Raw genomic sequence first — 16,816 nt, 5'->3', positions numbered from 1 at the left:
CTAGATAAATGATACAGACATGCTGATATGACCAGATTTGTAACAAATTCTCCTAATTATTATGGGTTTATGTATGGCGTTACTTTGCAGACTTGCAACTGTAACCATTCAATTATATCTGGCTTCTAACAGTATACCGAAGATGTCTTCACCGTAGCTACCCCTGACATTTATTCCTGTTTGCTCGCATGTTCATAACTTTAAATTGCAGAATCAGCCTGCAATTTAAAGTTATGAACAAAAATATCGAAATGGATAACTTTTTCTAAATTAATTGACCTTTGTCCATTATTACATTGATTCACTTGATTTTATGAAATCTGCTATGTTTCTCGCGTATTATAAAAATCTTAGCTTGTTTTCAAGCTATTGAAATACATTTCACTTCTTTTCGCAGTGCTTGGATTCTAGAATGACCATCGAACTGTGTCCAGTATTTTAGGTTGCTTTATCACTCATTTGATCCATATTTCGAAAGAGACTAGGAAACTTTGATCAATAGTTTTTTTAAATGATTGAAAAACAAAAAAAAGTTTTTTGTTTTGTTTTGAATTACTGAATAGTTTAAACTGATTAACTAATTACTTCCAAGTAATTCCATTAAGAAACGCGTTTTTTCTCTGTATACCAAGAGAATGTTTAAGTCAAACGAGCAAAAATCATTACAGATCACGAGCAAGTTGTTGATAAAATCAGAAGATGAGATAAAGCGAAATGGATTATATACGAAAATATCACATATATTGATATTGATACTTGAACTCTCTCTCTCCTGAGAAAAATGTCTGAGATATTTAAAAAAAGTAAATAAATAATTTATTTTACATCTTAAGTGTTTGATCATGTTCTGTTATGAAAAGAAACCTGAACTGCTGATGTGTGCCGTATTAAAAACTTCATCAAATTTTATGCCTGGCTGTTTAAAAAGTATTTTCTATGATGTTTTACAGTTTTTATTTAATAAAAAATAGCTATGGACTTTATAACCATTCTGTATTTTAATGAATGTCCAAAGATACTTTAATAAAGATACTTTGGAACTTTAATTCCATTTTTAATGAATGTCCAAAGATACTTTAATTCCATTTGGAACGAATATTTCATAAAACCGAATATTTTAATAAAACCTGTGAAAAGTTGGTTTTCACAAAACCAAAAACCAATTCCAAAATTTAAAATACCCAAAAGATCGCTATCTATAAGCTGTAATTCTTTTGAAAAGGTCTGAAAACCCGATTTACAGCGCAATTCCATTACACTGCTTTGGTCTCACACCACCGCACTTGCTCTCTGTCCCTTTGAAGTCAACGACAATGAATCTTCTTGACATTCTTTAGGATTCACCATTCAACACGTTTTCAACTTCAAAGGAACTTGTTGTTTTCTCGGACATTAAATCAACTTTTGAAATGATAATTATTCCTAGTACACATCTTTGGACAACATTTTAATGTTAAAAGCAACTTACTTGCCATCCTACTAAAAGAATTAATTCAAAGAAACACGCTATAGTGACCCATAAACAGTATAAAGCGTCTTTACTGTTTCCAGACGTGTTTCACAGAGGTGGGATTCTTTCTGCACTTTTGCCGTGTTGGCAGTTGCTTCGATTCCTCACGCTTTAAAAACTTTTTTTTTTTATTCTTATGCAGATGACACAAAGTTCTTCATGAGGTCAGACAACCGAAACCAGGTCCAAGCAACCACCATTGAAACGTGCCTCACTGTATTGATCTCAAGTTAAATCAACAAAAAGTAAAGCGCATATCACTTTTGCCAACAAAAAATGCAAAATTCTGTCAGCATCTGGACCCATGGAAACAGCTGAAAAGGCTAACCTGGGATAATAGCTTGTCTTTCACCAACCACTTCAAGACCACTAAAGCAAAAGCTCTTGCCGCCCATCTTCCGTGACAGTACAGTGGGTTCACTCTTGTGATTCGTTTGGAGAGGTTTGGGTTCAAATTCCGTCAGAGATTGGAGGAATTCCTCAATCGGCGCTGTAGTTAGTCGATCTCAGGTAGAAGAAGTAGGGTTCCCTACCCCCGATCACTAGGTTTTTCACCCATCAGAGTCTGCAAATCGGCTTGGGAGCACACTTGTACTAATATAACGCACGGTAAAGATCTGATGAACTATGACCAAATTTATCGATGACCAAAAAAATACAAGAAAAATAAAATAAATAAATTCCCTTTATCGGGAATTTATTTTATTTATCGTACAACAGTATCGCCAGCACTTTCAGCGTTTGTGATTTTTGTTATTTGATCACTGATTCCAAAGTTAGACTTCAATCGTTTCAGCTTGTTATTTTGTGATTTTGCTCCGTAGCAACTAAGGCCACGACGGCCAGCGTAATCTATTTGGTGTATCCTATGGTTGGTTTTTCTGTTTACTGGATGAAAACTCTTAGTTTCCGAGACGGGGGGGGGGATGCAACACGCCCGCGCGAGACCGGCTAACCCAGCCATAATGTGAAAAAAATAAAAAAAAGCCTCAAACGACGGGACTCAAACCTTTTGCCCACAGTATGTGGAAAGATGTCGATTGCAATCACTGCGATAGCCGCGAGGGGCTCCACTTTTTTGCTTTGGTCTGAAGTACTGGATATTCAGATGATTAAATAGAGTACCTAGACTGCCTTTTGTCATTCAAAGTCTGTTCTGTTCGCAAACCTTTATATATGTATATGTATATATATAAAAGATAGTTGAACAAAGACGGAAGAGAGGTAATGAGTTAAGAATTTAGCAACCAAACCTATTTCACAATCACTTTCTGAAAGATGACAGATGCGAAACAATAGTGATAGGGTGTTTCCCAAGAAATTATTGAATGAAGAGTGGAAAATGTGCAGAGGCATTGTCATCTGAAGTCCAATTTTATGGCCGATTTCTCCAAGCATCGTGCAATCAGCGTAAAACTGTTTTGTAACATTTCTGGTTCTTGTTTGACGGTACAACAAATTCATAATGAACCACGCTCCGTGAATCAGAAATATACGGTAAGCGTGATCTTCACATTTTATCGAGATTGTTTTGTTTTTTGGGCCTTGGAGAAGATGGAATCTTCCATTGAGAGATTCGGGCTTTCGATTCCGGGTAAGCCATAAATATAAATAAAATTACACCCACGATTCGTCACCGGTAATGCTGGATGAAACAAAGTGTGGGCAAAGTTCATAACGCTAAACGACAGAACTCGCGCTCTGTGATCATCAGTGAGGATGCGAAGCACAAAGATAGCTGAAACGTGTCTCATTCCCAAATCCTGCTTTAAAATTGATTGACATGTTCCATAAGAAATACCAATTTTATCAATATTCGTGGATAATTAAATGTCGATCAATCCTGATCAGATCACGAACGCGAGCGTTGAATCATTCGTTTTTTGAAATTGAAGGGCGGCCATAGCAAGGGTCGTCTTTTACTGACAAGCGGCTATTTTAAATTATGTAACCTGCTGAAAAGTCTTCAAACGACACACACAGCATATTTTCCCAACTTCTTTTTAATATTTCGTGGTTTTATTTTTCGTAATTCGAAACAAAATTTGATGCAAATTCGGTGCAGTAAAATCATGGATTTTTAAATACAGCAAAGCACGTAAAACGCTTTCAATGTGCTTATTTAAGCTAAGTGCAAATGGTTCAGGCATTGCTGCGTCTAGATGAGTCGCAGAACATGTTACTACAAGTTTTATCTCGCTACGTCGCTGTAATTTCGAGATAGTCAGTCCCGAACTTTTTGATCACACCTCATATTTTGGTGAGATAATTTCTTATAGTAATATTGTTTACAACTGATGTTTAAAAATGTATAATAACTACATTTAGTAGACTATAAGTATATAATATAATCAGGCTGCGTTCTCTCACTTTCTAAACGAACGCAGCGGTTCTTCAATGGGGGATGAACATTAAGGTCCATGAAGCATGGTGTTAAGAGGATTTGCGTTTGTCGGTGCGAATGAGAGCTGTTTTATGACAAAATGACGGGTAATGATAACGGTCAACTAGGGATGTGCCAGCAAGTAAAGTGCATACGTTGCAGATATTTAAATTCATGTGTATGGGGAAAATAAAGTTCCATTGGAATCTCTGCTTTAAAATAATAATAATAATAATTAATTCATATCTCTGATATTTAAGACTCAGGGACAGGAAAAGAGCGAGGTTATCTTTGTTACTTTTTGGTTATTTTTCCTTATCGGTTTCATAGTCTGAATAGCCTATCCCATGATAAGAATACACATTTGCCTTGGTTTTAGGAGATCCAAAGGCATTTTTTTTTTATCTACTTGATGAAGAAAATAAATTTTCCATTTGTATTCCGGGATAGCCACACTTTTCAAGATCTCTTTCTCTTGTAATTACAAAGATATTAGCGTTTTGCAGGAAGCAATTTTAGAGGAACACAATTTCCTACAGAATACGGACGGATTCTGGCGAGTCCGTCTAAAGTAGATTCCGGGGGCTCTCGAAGTATAGTAATATTATTTCTGTTATGAAACAATTTTCATTTTTATGATGAAACAGAAATATCGGTTCGTGTAGCCACAAGGCTAGAATCGAATTAGAAAGAATTTATTTGAGTGAAGTTGTGTGGATAATCACTAAGGCAGCTAAGATTATGAAGATACAAAACCAAGTAACTCGCATCATCATTGCCGACCGGGCTAGCCGAGTGGGTAAAGTACCTGCCCGGCAACCCAAAGGTCGCGGGTTCGATTCTCGCCTCGGGCTTGGATCACTGTACTGCAAAAACCTTTGGAGGTGCAATATGGCCACAGAAGCCGATGCGCCAACAACTACCAAATCAAAAAAAAAAAAAAAAAAAAAAAGTAACTCGCATCAGTAAATTATGCATATTCTACAGTCAGTTTCCAGTTTTACTGATGAAAAGATACAGTTTTTCGGGAAGGTAACTTTTCACCTCCTGCTCCTCCTCCTGAAACCAACTCACTACTTCTTGAAAAGCCCTTTCGAAGTTGTGCGTTAGGAAATGGGATCAAATGACTCCTGTCTGTCGAGGTAGGGAACTCAAATCTTTCGAAATGGCGAGTTGAGGACGTATTTTTGGTATAGCTATGGTAGATTAAACAAGGGTTCAGATCTCTTTTCTTCTGCTTGTTTTCTGATGGCCATTTCTTAGATAGCTGTTCATGTTGCAGCGATTACTGCTGTTCTTTCTCTTTACTTGCAGATTATTCAACCTAATTTCAAAATGGCCAGTGGGGATAAACACGACACACTTTCTTTCACTATTTCTTCACACGTTCGTGCCACATTTGTTTATTCCTTTGTTTAGTCGAGACGAATCTGCTCTAATTTTCAATTCAAATTAATTTAATTTTGTTACTGAAAACAGTGCACTGGTCTCTAGCCTTTGGCTACCTTCATTCATTTATATAATACACCGTGTTGGGACATCTGACAAAATATGTATTTTTTTGCTATATAGCTCGCGATTCGACTTTAATTACTGTAATGAAAGAGTCACTGACCTGATTATATATAAACACTTTAAACAAGCCAGAATTGAAACCATGCATAAATTGTTGACTGGAGAATTTGTTGAGGGTTTTGAGACTACTGCCAAAAAAAAAAAAAAAAACAAGAAAGAAAAATAAAAGTATATATATACTGTATACAGTCAGTCAGCTGTTTGGGATGCTTAGTATTTTTAAATTGTTTGTTTTTATTGCAAGTTCCAGTTTCGATTCTGACTATAATGAGCTACCCGAATCAAAGTTCTGACATTGTTTTTTTATATATAAATACATGTTTTTTTTTTTTTTTTGTTTTGTTTTGTTTTGTTTATCGATTTTATTAGGTCGTTAACAATTTTCTTTGGCAGTAAACCTTCCAACAAAGCATAAGAGGCAGTTTTCCACCGGATCTGAAGAAATAACAGGTGAAGGCCGAGGCAACTGTTTCTGCATGCATCAAAGTGCAAAACTTTTCATATCTTCCTGCCAATCAGGTCATTGGACAGGAAGGTAATAGTAAGGTTCGGGTCGTACCCATAACTCGCCAATCTTATCACGCCAACAGTTAGAAACCCATTGTTGGCTCGAAGCAATCGGAGTCCCATCAATCACAATTACAACCGAACCCAACTCTGTTCCTTCGAGTGGAAGAGCTCTTAACCCTTCAGGCCCAGCGAACTAATATTACCTCCTTCGCCTGCCTTGCGGCTGTACCTTTGTGACGGGCCAGCGGCGACAAGCGGTGCGGTTATTGGCGGCTGAAGTAATGAGCAGAGTTGCTGACCACCGCTAGGCGTAGCTTAATTAGCAGTTTGTCCTGTCTGGCTTTTTCTGTCTCGTCACGGTACGGTAGACCGGGGGATAGCTGGGCAGAGAAGTAATTTCTATGGTAATTTTTAGTGTTTAGTAAGCAATCCGAACCGGTACCTTTCCTCTTCCTGGGCTGCTCCCCACCCAGTTTATAAGATCTACTGTTGCTTGAGGACAATCAGAGTGGTGGAGTCATCCATCACAGACTCTCATGACTACATCCAGTTCATTGCGACTGTTTGTCGTGTAATTCGAAGGATCGCCTCTCTTTTACGTAGCTACGAATGATCCCTTCTGCCGATGAGTTTGTTTGGCCTGTTGTATTAAGTTGTGGGTTTTGACCCGATCTTGTCAATAAACGATTGTCCGAAGTGAGTGAAACAAATGGATTTGTCATTCGATCGATCCTTGTTGACCGTCTGGTTTCGGCATTAGGCCTATACTATATATCTAGGGATTACTAATAGAGTCGTCATTCTGGGAACATTAATATTATTTCCCTGACTTCCAGTTCCCTTAGTTTCACCTTAAGTTAATCGTTCAAGTTAACGTTCTCGTGTTCAGAATTGTGTATTTGGTCACACTTCTCCAATCTGCTACGATGGTGTTCTTTATTTATTCTTTTTTTTTTTTTTTTAATTCCTTCTGTCTTTTTTTTTTTTTTTTACAAAGGGCGATCAAAATAAAAAAAAAAAAAGATTAAGAAAAATTAAATTTTAAAAATATTTCAAATTGTTGTTTAATTTCGCTTCTGGTGGTTATTTCTTTTCGATATTTTCTTTCCCCCATCTAGTTTAATGCACTTGTCCTATCTTATCCTATCTATAACACTTTGGAGAAGTCATTGTTTTAGCAAATGTTACTTTTCTAAATAAGTATACAGAAAAATGGCCTTTACACAAATTACATCATCGCTAAACAATTTTTTTTTTCATATGACTCGGACCGCTGCGTTTGTGGGGCTCCAGAGGTTTGGAAGCGTCTGCTATATAATTGCCCGATTTATGGAGATTTGAGACAACTGGATTCTGTCACACAAATATTTGATACAGGTCAGGAGCAGAAATTCATTGAGGATCCTACAGTATTTTCAAGATTTCTTTTCGACGGAAGTCACTCCTGGAAGTCACTATAGCTTGGCTATAAGTAACTTTCCTTTAACGTTGTGTTTCTCTTATATGTACTGTATTAATATGTTTTTAACTATTATTTTTATTTTCCTGTTATTGTAATTCTTATTTTGCTTATTTTCTTGTTTTCTTTTTTTTTTTCTCTTCTTCTTCTTCTTCTTCTGGTGCCTTTCTGTGGATGTGGGATCTTCGGTTTAGTATTTTTGGACTGGTCAGTACATGCACAGTTGCGGCCCGCTTCCTCGTGGTATGAACGGGCACTAGAAAGCAGCTCGTGATTGCTGCTTCTTGGTAGAAAAGTTTCCAGAAACAGGTGAACAACACAACCCACACAAACTCTTAACATTACACTCATTTCTGGCCATTTTACAGAGTTCTATGTTCATCACAAAGTGGTGGATTCGAGCTAGCATTCAGAAGCTGCCCTAAAAGAAAACATATAGCTGACAAGATTAGAAGTATTGTACTGTACAGAACTGTACTCCATCTGTAACATGCAACGACGCACTATACGTTCTGAGTTCTGTTGTACCACCCTGCTCTGAGTTCTGCTGTGAGATCTTACACTACATTTGACAGATTGTGGCTTATCTATTAGATGGGTCAGACCTTTCTATTCACCCTCCGTCCCCTCTAAATTCAATATGCTGTCTCCATGTTCTGCCTTTTGTACCTTCTCGGTACATGCTTCTTTGCTAGGGTGGCTGCACACCAGCAAAGCGGCAATGTCCATGATATTTGCCCCGGCATGCCTGGAGTCGACCATCAAACTGCACTCAAAGTCACTTGCGTCGTCCTATTGAACCAACTTTCTGCTGGATTACACAGACACCTTCTTTATGCACGCACATACACATTAACTTCTTTAGGCAGACACCTGTCTATTGGAGTAACTGATTCCTAGGATTATGGAGATGTGACTAATAAACTGCCCACTTAGTTTATATATACAAAAATGAGCACGCATAAATAGGGCCTTTATCATGTTTTATGTATACATAATATGCTGTATAAACTAGTTGCCTTATACTGCCTGGATGCTGTTAAACTTCATGCTGAAGTTGTTTCAGTCGTTGTGAGATCTTACATAAATCTTACATTGCAGTAGTTTTTCGATAACTTTCATTTCCTGTTTTTATACCGTCTTGTTCGATGATGAATAGATGAACATCATATGCATCTAAAGAGAATTATAGATGTCCGCACTTGGTGGCACTTCTTTCTTACTGATTATTCTCGTTGAAGTCTCGTTTCGTTTAAGCTAGCGAAAACCCATCAGACTTTCACAGAGGAATGTTTACTTCAGATAATATTGTTTGTTTCCGAAAGTACTTTACTATATTATATTTCGTTATTTTATCAACAGTAAAATAAAAAATTAAAATATATATATAGTATGCCCGGATCTAGGGAATGAAATTTATACCTGTTATGAAACCTCAACTCATATAAAAAGATGTGCCTACATATGGCCCACATGGGAAACATCCGCGTACACATCCAACTTCTCACCATGTCTTTCATAAAGCTAAAATACGAAATGCCCACATAGTGTGATACTGTTTTTATTTTTTATATATATTTTTTTATAAATAAGAAAAAGTTTTGATTAGCTTGTGATTAGCTATTTGATACTGCGTCTGGTGCTAAAAAAATTCTGTTCGCCTTTTTTCATTCGCAACAGATTGAAATCATCTGCATCAAGTGAAAACAATCCTCGTGGGATTGAAACAATCAATCAAACTGAATTGAAACAAACTGTTGGAGCACTGGTGTTCCAACAGCCTCACTTTCTAACAGTTGTTTCCAACAACTCACTTTCAACTTTTAAGACTGTTGGATGTTCCACCAGTTGACACTGCTTTCGACTGCTGGTGTTCAACAGTCGAAAGACTTGGAACACCGGCAGTCTAAACTTGTGGTGTTCCAACAGTTTTTCGTGTGGTGTTGGAAACACCATAGTCTTCTCACCAGCAGTCGAACTGTGGTGTTGGAACTCACTTTCGAAAGTTCGAATTCACTAGTGTTCACTGGTTGGAAGACTTTTAAGACTGTTGGAACACCAGATTCGAACTTTCGAAAGTGAGTTCCAACAGTTCCACGTTCCGCTTTCGAACACAAGTATTCGAAAGTGGAACACAAGTGTTCCAAAGTGGAACACAAGTCGGAACACGAATCGGAAGTGGTTTCGTACCTTTTCAGAAGTCGAACCTTTTCGAACAGTTCGAACAGAAAATGAACGCAAGTGATTTCCGTTCATTTTTCGTTCGAAAGTGAAACGGAAGCTGAAGTATCCGATGACTGAGGATTTCCAGCACAATCACCACAATAATCATCCTCCAATCATCCGATCTTTTTATGTGTTGAACGGAGAACTGTTCGATAACGGCACTGGATCACATGATCGAACATGTGCCGGCATTATACACCGACAGCAACTTCTCGACACGAGGAATTTTATTGGCCTTTTCACTGGGTGCAGACGAGTGTAACATGGTTTTTCTCCAAGGAACTTTCAGCTACCTATTTAATTATTATACAATATGTGTATTATTATTATTTATTATTACCTATTCATTTATATTATACTAATTATATATTATAGTAATTACTACCTAATTACTATAACCTATAGTACTTAATACTACCTATTATTATGTATTAATTTATATTAGTTTATAATACCTATTAATATATATAATACCTATTCAATTATTATATAATATTGTGGCATTTGATAACATTAAATGCCTGACAGCAGAGTTATATTAGTGTAACTGCTAAATACGGTTAAGAAAAAAAAATACTTAAAAACCAATCTTTTTTATAATTATTTAATTATTAAGTATAATTTATTTTTTATTTTTAATTTTTATTTTAACAATCTTATTTCAGTGCAGTAGAATTTAGGTCCGATGGTCGCCTATTGGTCCAATCCTGGACGAAGCGTGCCTATAGGATATAAGTAAAAGATAAGTTCATATTATGTATGGACTATCATATTAAGGATATATCATATTATGGATATAAGTAAAAGATAAGTTCATATTATGTTTGTACAAGAGAGTGCTGATGAGCCAGTTTGGCTAAAAACCCTGATTAACCTACATCTCGGCCTCAAATGGACGTATTGAAGGAGTCTTTAAGAATTAATCCAGTCTCGGACGGGATTTGAATCAAGCGACTGGTTTGTCTGGTGAAACTATTCTACTAAATGGCACAATGGATCAAGTTGCTTGTTTTTGTTCCAAAGCAGTTAAGGCTATGAGGAGTTAGTATAATGTCTCTATATTGCGTGTATTTTATGGTCGGTTTGCTTGCTTTGGTAGATGGGGGAAAAACAACGAAAAAACCGAATATTGGGTGATTAAAGTCATTGAGGACTCACGTAATTTGAGTCTTTTCCATACGGTGTGCAAGTATAAGTTGACCACTGTGCTCTCCGCGAGAGTCGCAATGAATAAGGCAGTCCTCGATATATTTTTCTGTCTGGTTCTGTAGGATATCAAATAGCAACTGTTGAAATTAGGTTCACCACTGAATTCAGTAGTTTGGAGAAGTTCCAGTTCGAATCCCATCCATGACTGGTTTTTAATTTGTTGTTACATTATTTTAAGTTTTTTTTTTATATTTTTTAATTTCTATACCTGTGTCCATTTTTAAAGTTCTTTTTTACTATTTTTTTAATCGCAGTAACAACAACAGTTTTCCTCTCAACTTCTAAATATTCTATGATACCGAAGTGTGCGTTGTTTTCCTGTTTCTATTCTCTTGTATATACTTCGAATATTTCTTGGTAAAGTTTCTAACTGATTTCCAAGGATAATTTTATCATCCTCGGTGCCTTTCTTCTTTTCACTTTTTTCCCTTATATCATCTGCTGGCCTCATCTTGAGGCTATCTAAAAGAAGTTGTAAAATTCCTGTGTGACAAACTGCGAACGATAAAACTATCGACATTATTTTGATGTTCGTCACTATTTTCAATGCAATTGCATTGAACCTTCATGTATTTTCATGTTCTAAGAGAGCAATTTTTGCGTAATTTGAATTAATGTTAATTATAGATAGTATTTTATCAAATTTTCTATTATTTTAATATAGTGTCAGCGCTTTAGTTGCGAAACTCACTAACTTTCTACACTACAAGTTAGGTTTAGGTTTTTATTGAAAACCAAGGTGGTAGACGCTGTTTATTGGAGCACATCAAAAGGTATACGGAGATATACGCCGCATACCTTGCATTGCAGTCCTGAGTGTAATTAGAGGGTGCGCAGGACCGTTGTTAGTGTGCACTTCGGCTTATTGTATTATTTAATGTTTAAGCTTTTCTTGGAAGAACTAACACCTTTAATTCCAGGCCATTACTCATCGGTACTTTGGAATATTCTCTGTACATAATCTTTTAAATAACTGAAATGCGAAAGGATGTAAGAAGAATGCTAGAAAAGGGTAAGAGCTAGAACCGCAGGAAAACGATTTCTTTTATTTTCCGGAACAATAGGAGGTCTCGCCTTAAAACACTAGTGCCGCTGGTCATTGTCTGTTAGGAGCGTCTATGTATAGACAGTCGGGGCTACTCTTAAAGAGGGGAAAAAAAAGAAAAAAAAAACGAACAATAACAATGACAGTAGCTTGGAAAATAAATCTAGCCGGCTTTGGCGTCTATTTATCACAATAGGCCGGACAAGACTCTCTTCTCGTGCGTCCGCTAGACCCCTAGTGTGTATTGGATAAAGAGACGGAGCTGCCGTATATATTTGAGGTCTGGTTTGCGGTCCGCAGATAAAGATGGGTGTGACAAGTTGTCAGGATGTGATCCGGGCATTTTCTGGTCGGTATTAGTATGGCGCTACCGCTCGACCGTCGCCAGCTGTGTCTCCGTAGCTAGTGCAGAATACGGAGAGGACGGGGGAAAGTAAATGGGGGTTCAGCGGAGATTTAAAACGAGGCACGTTGATCTGTTTAAATTTTTCATTGCTGCCCAAACTGCCTTGGAATTGCCGTCTTCAACCTGCGTCCCTGCTGGCCACTTGGACCATTTACCACGGTAGCCCATCAGCAGCAGTCAGCGGACGGACATTGGTGGTCCTGTCATGGAAGGGAGAACTGAGAAATCACCTCTGACTCATCACTGACAATGAAGATCTGGAATTATTTTTTCTCTGCCACCAGATGTTATTCGAGGAAACGAAAGCCCAAGAAGAGAAGTAATAATACGCAGCAGTTTTTCATCTCCTAGGATGTCACCGCCGTTCAATCATGTTCGTGAGCGACATCCATGATATGCGAAGGACAGGCATATCCGAGGGAAGGATGTTCTCCTGCTGAGATATAAACGTCTTGCATTCTCAGTCTTGGATGCTTAGTGCGGCTTGAAAACAGTCAACATTTGCCTCCTTTAGGTACGCTGCTGTAACATTGAATATCCCGGAAGACGTTTGAATATCAACCCTAACTCTCTCTCTCTCTCTCTCTCTCTCTCTGTTATTTTATTTATTTATTTTTTTTTTTTTTTTTGTGTCGAGTATAATCGAATTAGTTCCAGGTAATCGCATGAAAACTTTCTGTTTTGTATATAAGCTCCTGTTTGATAATGCTCATGGTCCAGGACTGCGTTTACTCCCGTGATCACGCGGCAATGAGCATAACATAAGGATGCATAAATGCTGTCCAAAGAAGCGAAATCCTATCTACACTCCCCCCCCCCTCTCCTTCAGTATTCTACGTGAAACGAGTCGTTGCTGTTGTGGTTGAGGACTTTCTGCTACTTCATTAACATCCGATGACAGCAGTTCATTATGACTTGTGTGTACTTCTAGAAGTACTTCCAGGACTTCTGAATTATGTAGCAACGATTTAACTATTTTATTAATATCTCATGCGTTACTACATTACATTTTAACCGCTGTAACATTCACTCCCTGCATTACACTTTAGCACTGCAACAAACGATTTTGAGGGCAGTCATTTCGATTGATTTTTTGTGGTCCTTAAGGACAGCCCATACAGACAGCCAAACAAAGCGGTTACTGGAACGTAGAGTCAATGTAGTTAGACTAAATTGTAATACCAGGAAGTCGTCATTATACATGTATAATGACGACTTCCTGGTGTTGTATTTAAACACTTCCTGTTATTACTGCCCGTAATACCAATTAAAATTGGAATAGCATGCAGTAACTGTAGCCTCGAACTAGAGACAAAAAAAAAAAAAAAAAAAACACCTCTTTTTGTGAAAAGGTAAAGTTCTTGGAATCCCCATCGTTCTTTCTTCTACTCCTCAATGATCGCCTGTTCTTCTTCATTCCAGGTTGATTTTTTTTTCTTCTTCTTCTTTTTCTCTTATTAAAGACAACGACTTATCATAAAGGCTTTGGCACTTGGCCAAGACTTTTTTTATGATACGAGTTTCTGTAAAAATTAAAACAATACTTAAGCCATACAGCGATGCAGTAAATAAAAGCATTTATTTGAAATAAACGCAACTATAATTTCCATGTAACCGAGAGCTTTCAAAACTACTTTCTTTGCGTGTGGGAAAATCATGAGAGTGAATTTTGAATATATATGAATATTTTTATCGACTATTGCTTTGAACTAAAACCAAGATGGTTGAAGACAAGCCATCCGGGTGAACTCACGAAACTAACACATAAAAAAAAAAACAAAAAAAAAACACTTAATAAAATCTCACGTGATTAATAAATACGGTAATGTTCTTGTATTCTCTCTTTCTGTCTTGCGAATCCTCTGATCTTATGTTTTCATTCCTGAGTATCCATAGAAAATTTATTTATTTTGCAAGTTTCTCTGGATATAATCACAAGGTCTACTGTAATCTGACTAATAATCTGAAATTCTGCATCACTAGCACCAGTGCTACCATAGAGTCAGCACTACAAGTAGGACTGGATGAACTCTGGACACCTGCAGATCCTTGCGATGTACAGAATTAGTCTTATTTTCAAGATTTACTGCTCTTCATTTTATTATCTTATAATACTGCGTCTTTTATCCTTTTATTCCTTATATTTTTATACAATCGCGTATACTGCACCTTCTAGTCGAAGGCTGGAGGAGTGGAGTACAGGGATGGAGCCAGCATTGGTTCAAACTTGTTAGAACATAAGTAAATAAAATATTTTATTGTATTCTGTAGATATAGGGTGATGGCCTTCTACAAACTGTTGTCTGCATTTATCCGATTATTTTTAAGGCACACCAATGTACTTTGAAGAGCATTCTGGGAAGCTTTTGTTTAATTACATAGACGAATTGTTCGTCTCTGTACTCTGTATTATGATGAACAGCAGCTTTCTATTCTGAAACAAGAGGCCCAGTCTAATCAGGTGCTTTATGTGTATGACGACGTCCGACCTCTTGCCAACACATTGCTTCTCGTGGTGTGGTTTGAGTACCCACTTAGACGCAGAAGCGGAAATGGCCCTTTTTCCTGCCTTCTTTTTATTATGTGAAAAGGCAGTGGTAAGGCATTTCTATGGACATATCGAATGGAACATTAATGCGTTGAGTACGCGATGATAGTCTCGAAACATGAAGACTTTACTAAACACACACACGTTTTTAGGAATTGTGTAATACCAAATTGAATGAAATAATAGTATATCCTACGACGCCATGCAGTGAAATCACTATGTTCTTGATAACAAAATAGCCCCATTGGCCACGTGTTGTTCCGGTATTTAAGTTAAAGATTCATAACTTAATATACCGTATTTTGGTGAAAGGATAAATCATTTTGCCTTTGTTGTGCTCTGCACTTTTCTCCCAACGATGTAATGCACGCACTTTAGGTTACAACTCGCTACATAACCTTTCACAGAATATATCAGTGTGGTGAAAAATGAAAATACGTTTTAGGGAATTGCCAGCAGAACTTTTACAGGCGATATTCCCGAAAACGTACTGTGTGGTTATTGAAATGACGTTAGGTCGAGGTTTAAATATCACAGCCGGACAGACACACACACGCTTCAACCCTCCTTCGCTCCGTAACAAAGGCGTTCAGCCGGGCACCGTATCATTAAGCTGGTGCACAAGACGTCTGTCTGCCGGACTTAATGGTGATGAAGGATAGGTCGCCCGAGCACAGTGCCCAATTAGTCCTTGTAAACTGATGACATCTCCGCGGCGGAGGCCCATATTTCTGCTGTCGCACTGTGTGCGCGTGCGTGTGTGTGTGATCCCCCGCCCGTGTATCTTCCCCCTCTGTAACTTCTCTTGACTGATAGTTTCCAACACCGTGCAGGAGTCATCGCTGTCAAACCTATCTTTAATGCCATTCGTTGAAGTTGATTCCTTCTTGTCTTATCCCTTCTCTGCCTAGCTTTTCCTCCCTCTTTATCCCCCCACTCCTTTCCTTTCTATATCCTCCTTTTCAGGTAATTTTCCCTAACTAGCGTCTCTCAAGCAAGTCTGCGACGCCAGGCCTAATCATGTTCTTGTTTTACATCTTTATAACATCATCATTCGTTCTATGCCTTCGGCTGGCTAATTCATTAAAAATGATGTCAAGATGGAGTTGCCGAGGTAATCATACCCCTCCACTACTTTCTCTCTATTTGATGCCATCAATCTTAAGCTGACTTAATGTCATTAGGCGCAGGCGGCTACTTAGTGGAAAAAGGTTTGAATATTTCATAGCAGACTCCACTGAACTTGGGGAACCATTCAAACGGCATTAAGCCGTGAGCGTGCACATACAGACACACAGACATTACCGTTGTCTGCCCACGTGTGATTTACCCGTCATGTCTTACTTCGAAGCAGTATACAGGGAAACAAAGTGATAAACTAAGCCCCCCTCTCCATTTGTCTGTTTCTTTGTTCTTCTTTGAGACTATGAAGGTAGATATAATTGATTCCAAGAGTTTTCTCCGGAACCATCAATGTTCCATTTCCAGCACTTCACAGATCAGATAAATTGAACACCGAATTGTAGAAGCGGGTTACGTTCATTGTTTTTCATACTGCAATACCTGCAGAAAATATAGAAAAACTGAGAGACCAGATTCTTCACACTCTACGTTTTTGTGAGATGCATCGTGGAGTCAAGAGTACGTATAAGTAGCGCTGTTATCTTCACGTTGAAACACAGCTTGTGTGTGATTTTGATATCCAATCGAACTTCCTTTTTCCTTATTAATGTTGTTTATAGGAATGGGGAGGGAAATAGATGCCGCTTTCCAGTCTTATCTGTGCGAAAAGTATTTACCGATTTTTATACATCAGTTAAAAAAAAAAGTCTTTAATTTGTTAAAAACAGGGTTTTTTATGTATTTAGAAATTTTACAAAATGGAAAGCGGATTTCTTGAGAGTAGCATGTTCGTGCGTCTTTTCCGTCTTCCTCCCGTAGCGTC

General features: G+C 37.7%; 1 protein-coding gene across 2 annotated transcripts in view; it reads left to right on the top strand.

Moving 5' to 3' along the window:
- The window catches only part of LOC150087122 (pre-B-cell leukemia transcription factor 1-like), a 591,592-nt gene that overhangs the window by 480,095 nt on the left and 94,681 nt on the right, over positions 1 to 16,816 (top strand). The window lies entirely within an intron of this gene.

This window comes from Mastigoproctus giganteus, chromosome 4, assembly GCF_048544385.1.
Source record: "Mastigoproctus giganteus isolate SK-2022 chromosome 4, ASM4854438v1, whole genome shotgun sequence".
Classification (NCBI taxonomy): Eukaryota; Metazoa; Arthropoda; class Arachnida; order Uropygi; family Thelyphonidae; genus Mastigoproctus; species Mastigoproctus giganteus.
The sequence above is the reverse complement of the archived record's forward strand: the minus strand, read 5'-3'. Positions and strand labels throughout refer to the sequence as shown.